The sequence below is a fragment of the Diadema antillarum genome, unplaced genomic scaffold (assembly GCF_040938485.1).
Source record: "Diadema antillarum isolate AM-2024a unplaced genomic scaffold, OU_Dant_1.0 seq00000759_RagTag, whole genome shotgun sequence".
In the NCBI taxonomy this organism is placed as follows: domain Eukaryota; kingdom Metazoa; phylum Echinodermata; class Echinoidea; order Diadematoida; family Diadematidae; genus Diadema; species Diadema antillarum.
Window position 1 is genome coordinate 1025401 of NW_027271650.1, and position 6000 is coordinate 1031400.

A 6000-nucleotide genomic window follows, 5' to 3' on the forward strand; every position below is an offset into this window, starting at 1 on the left:
GTCAGGTTGTGACAGACCTGTAGTTCTCATTCAAGGTCTTACGTTATTTGCTCATCTTCAATTGGAGTGCTCAGAAAACTAGACACCACACAGATGTGATAAATTATACCAATAGCCAAGACTGCCAATGCTTGTGTTTTTTCTCTCATTTTTTATGAATTATTGGAATTTAGATCGTGTACATAATCCCTCTTCACAGATCAGAAGAACGTTTTCCTGGATTGTACATATCATGCAGTACAACTATTATCTGGTGTGCATGGACAACATTGTAAATACTGAGGAAGATTTACTATTTATAATATCACATTGGAATAAATCACATACAATTGAAAATGAATTAATGGCCATCGTGTCGCTGTCTTTCCTTGTGGTCTCTCACTGAGGCAAAATAGCAACTGTGTGTGATTCCTGGTGTATGACAGACAGACAGACAGACAGATAGACAGAGATGATTGATGTGATGTGTTTGTTTTATTTTTTTTATTTTTTTTTATTAATTGTTATGGTGTTATTGGTTTTTTGTTTTTGGTGTGTGTGTCTGTGTGTGTGTGTGTGTTTTGGTTTTGTGTCGTTTTGGGGTTTTTTATGGGGCATTAGTTAATTTTCAGGCTGGAGAAAACGAGTTTTACACCAGTGGAGACACGTAGGAGAATCAAAATGAATAAGTAAGTTGTAGTGATTAATGAACACAGGCTAGTTCATCAATATATCAAAAATTGAATGAAATTACACTTGCACGAAGACAGAGGCAATGACATTACAATGAACTGCTCTAGGCCAGTTGGAAAATGTCCATTTTGTTGAGATACATTATCATAACATGATTCCAATCACCTGTGCAGTATCATGACATTGTCTTTGATATGAAAAAGAAATGATACACAAACACAATTATTGAATTTCATGTGGGCCAGCAGCTTGCGTCAGGAGAAATGCAATTTATAGGGCCTACTGGAATTTAAGAAAGAGAGAAGAGTCAAACAAACGAACAGTGAAGATATATGATACCAGATGAAAGAGTAAGGCAGAGCAGGCGCAGTGTTTTCAAAAGTGTGGGGGCCCACTTCCGGGTTTCATGAGCTAGCAAGCAAAAAAAAATAGAAAAGAAAAAAAGCTCATCTCTTCTCCCCGTCCACTTCCGGGTTTCTTCAGCTGACAAGCAAAAAAAAAAAAAAAAAAAAAAAAAAAAGGTCCTCAGCTCATCTCTACCCGTCCATCTTCGGGTTTCTTCAGCTGACAAGCAAAAAAAAAAAACATAACCTTACCGCCGCCATACTTCAAGATCCCTATCTATTTCTATTTTAGTGCCACTTACGTACTTCCGGGTTAAAACAAGTGTGGGGGCCCAAAGTGATGACACCTTATGTATTCCTTTGTATGGTGCACAAAAAGTGTGGGGGCCCGAGCCCCCACGGCCCTCACGGCTGCGCCGGACATGTAAGGTATAACATTTTATAATATACAAAAAATAATAATAAATGCATATTACAGAGGGCATCAGCAAGAATTATCGACCCAATAATAACTTTGGAACAGTCTGATAAATGTGTGACAAAGCCGAGTGTGTTTTGGACTGTTCCAAACTTATAGGCCCGAATTCACGAAGGTGGTACAAATGAAACCATGGTTTAAACCATGGACAAAAACCATGGAGCGCCAAGTGTCGCATGGAATATTTCCGTTATGAAATTGGTCATTTTGTCATTGAAATGACCGTTTCGTTAACGAAATTATCATTTCGTGGGCGAAATGTTCACTTCGTTGCAAAATGTTGTCATTTTGTTACAAAATAATTATTTCATCAATGAAATGACTGATTTTGTAACAAAATATTCCATGCAACACTTGGCGCTCCACGGTTTTTGTCCATGGTTTAACCCTGATCAGACTGGGCTTTTTTGGCTATGCTATATCGGGGGGGGGGGGGGGGGGGGGGGGGGGGGGGGGAGCGGATTCCGCACCCCCCTTCAGATCTCGCCTATGGAACGCGTGATCGCGCCGAAAATCGGCACACGCGACGCCCGTGACGTATACTATCAAAATGTATGGTTGCTTTCTCCGAAAAATTTTTCTTATATTTTATATTAATTAATTATTGTAATTTATGCATAAAATCAGTTTTGGGCTCTAAATCACTTATTAATGCTCTAATTAAGCTAATTTCTTTTTTAAAATGTTTCTTGTATCATTCTCCTGAGACATACGATAAAAAAAATCTGTATCGAAATTAATTTCTTATGTATTTGATTGTTTTTTGAATTTCTTATGTATTTCTCTGTTTTTCGACCTTTTGTTTTTGTTTGTTTTTTGGCCAAAATTTGTCACAGACATTTTCCGAAGCTTTTTTATGCTGAAATAGATTAATTTCGTCCATTCTAAGTCAAGATATGAATTTTTATGTGAATTAATTGAAAAAACACAATTTGCATTGGATTTGTACACAAAATCACGTTTTGGAGCAATTTTTGGGTTGACAAATTTTTTTTCGAACGGGCGTCGCGTCAAAACGGTACGCGCGGGCGCTACAATTTTGGTCTCAAAAGTTGCGCGATACTTGAAAGAAAAAAGTCATGAAACATCGCGGCGGGAGCTTATCGCGCTGCGAAGGTATTGCGCGAAACGTCGGGGGGGGGGGGGGGCGGATTCCACCCCCCCCCCCCCCCCCCCCCCCAGCCTGATTAGGGTAAAACCATGGTTTCATTTGTACCACCTTCGTGAATTCGGGCCATAGAGAGAGGATGATTCTTACTAACGCCCGACTAAATTAGTGCGGGTTTTTTTTTTTCCTTGTTTTTTTTTTTCTTTTCTTTTTTCTTTTCTTTTTTTTTATGGTGATACGGATCCTTGTCATTTCATAATGCAACTTAATTATATCCTTGCATTGTGCTGTACAGAAATTCCCAGGCCGGCCACCAACAGCACCTCCAAGCCGTATACAGTGCAATATAATACAGACTATGCAGCCTAGCGCAGACGATCGTTACCCTGGAAATTAACAGGTAGCGAGAAAGCTCGACAAATAATTTCAGCCGAAAGTTAAAATTCTGCCCGCATATCATCCGTATTCAACACTTCGTGGTCCAGTCTTCTATGGTGGACATGTAAAGGCATTTGTAGATTACGGCAAACCGCTGAATGAACAAAGTCACGTATTTGAGCAGTGATAGCAAGCTTTAGATCTGCGACGCGAACGCTACGACGACGCAGCCTCCTGGGTTGGACAATTATTGAAACAGCTGTCTCGCGCATGTGCAGAACACCATTGTTTGCCTGATTAGCGTTGTCTTTGTAGCGTTTGCGCCGCAGATTTAAAGTTCGCTACTTTTTATGAGCGGTCGTTACGAGCGTCACAAGTACCAGTCATTAGAGAAAAAAAAATCAAACAAACTTATATCGGCCGCGTATGTTACGCAAAAATATCGTTAAAAGATATCAAATAGGTAATCGTTTGATTAGGATTCACGTCAACATTTTATATTTAGTCATATTTTTACGAAACAATGTCATCGTAACCCTTCAACATCTTATGCCGATAGCGCGCATCCTATTCATGACGTCAGCTCTACCAGACAATGGGAACGCGCGCACCTGCCATTGGCTTCTATGGAAATGATCCGTCATTATGGTTCATGTGTTATATGCGCTAGAGCAGCGTGTTTTCACTGTATGTGAAGTAAACAAATGGGTGTAAATACACATACACAAAAAGAATGGAAACTCGTATTTCTGAAGCAAATAAAACAGTATCTGACGGAATAATCGAACATGGGAAACAATAAGAAATTAAACAGAAAAACGAGGGAATAGCTGCCTATGGCATCGCTCATTCATCCCGCATCTCCGCGTAAAGTCCGGAGTTTTACTGGCTGCAGCACGACTCGGCACCACAATGTCAGGCAGCGCATTGAAAACTCCAAAGGGATACCGCAAGTACAGGAAGCCGACCCGGCTAGCCGCCCGGATGTGGAGGTGGAGGAGGAGGGGGAGGGGGAACGTGAAGTACTCTACAAAAAGGCGTGCGTGTATCTGCGAAGTCGGCCTAAGCGTGTCATGTTCAGCGTTAACCATAAACTTTACCAGACGGGCAACCTAGAAGACGACCTGAAGCGACTGAAGAACGACAGGTATAAGGGCGTGGCTCCCCCAGCCTCGCTGGTGTGGGGGGAGAGGTTCGACATGGATGATCTCCAGTCCAGCAAGACTCTCAACGAAGGTATGGTCGAATTTTCACAACATGAGTATAAATCATACATGTTCTCATAGCCTACCTAGGGCGGATCCAGGAATTCCGTGAAGAGGAGGCGCCTTTGCAAAATTAAAGGGGGGCGCACGCATCCCCCCCCCCGCATTTTTCCCTTTTATTTCTTTTGTTTTAACCAAAAATAAAGAGGGGGCGCGCGGTGCGCCCCCTCTGGATCCGCCATTGCAGTGTACCTGTACTGCATATCTGGGAGGTGTGTGTGTGTGTGGGGGGGGGGGGGGGGGGGTCGCTTTTAGACCATAATGTGCTACTCACCCGTGTCAAGACACATGTGAAATGGATCCTAACTGGCGTATTTTGTAATGATACCAAGTACAATACCCTAAATGACCTTTTGAATAAATGCTTTTTTACTCTTCTAGTTGGAAAAAAACGAAAAATTTGACTTTCCTGAAATAATTATAACAATGGATTCAGTTAAAAATCTGTCAGAATTAATCGCATTCGATCAATCATTGTCACTTTGAATTTGACTTTATTTACATCCTCGTGTTAGGAAACAATAACTGACATCAACACTTGCGTTATAACACGAATACAGGGTGGGGCTTTTCTAACTCCTGTATGGATATCTACAGAGAAAAAAACACACAAACAAAATAGACAAAAGCAGCTTAGAATATATTAAGCTCTTTAAGTTAGGAATCATTCTATATAGGGTGCGTCGCCATTTTTTTTTTAAATTATATTCTCATGCGAGGCTAGCGAACAGTGATTCGACGGAAAAAACTCAAGGGGACGTCAGGTGTCAGATCCAGAGGTTACGTAACAATTCGTACTTGTACTTCCAATATAATATAATATCTATAATAAAACAAAAGTCCATAAATTCTAAAACACGTAATATTACTCACGCATCTTGTTTTTTGCATATCTTTTCCCGATCTTAGAGAATTTTTGGCCGTTCGTACACTCGGTGGCCTGGCGTAAATTCAGCTCAATACGAGTGACAGAGGGCGCCCTACTCGACAGTCTGCTCTTCGCCTATTACTCACTGCTGACGGAACGGAAACTCTTCTCCTTCGTCACCGATGTCTACCGCCGCAACGTTGCGACGACACACCCGTCAAATCACCCAAAGAACAACGACAAGGTGACATGCTTCTCACCAACAAACAGACGAACAAAGACAAATTCACGATAATCGAAACAAGTCCCTACGTGCCCTGAAAATGCATGTAATCAGAAACTGTATTTCATTATCACATGATGTGTTAGTATAAAATACATTGGCTCCCAGTAAATCACGGCTTATCATTGCAATTTAACTTTCAATTTAATATATCATAATGAATATTATTTGATTTGCTCTATTGTCGGCTTCTGTCTTCTACTTAGCGCCTTAATACATGCTATCGTCCAAAGGCTATCGCAAAACTTTTTGTAAACTCGTATGAATAGACAAGTATAAACTCTAGATGACCGAATCTGCTTGGTAGAAAATCAAGTCTCTTTGATTTGTCCTACTGATTTCCAAGAAACAACATCCAACATGATTGATCTCTACAAGGATAGCTTGTCTTCTCTCTTGATGAATCAAGCTTCTGCAGAGTTAAAGGTAGATTACGTCTACCTGAATCATCTACTTTCTCCCACTAGGATGGAGCTGAAACGGTGAAGATAACATTCACGTACTACTCGGCGAGTCTACAGGAGTTGAGTGACGTCATCTATCGCCACCATGGGTCTAGAGTAGGCATCGACACACTAGCTGAGAAGAACGAGAGCTACCTCAA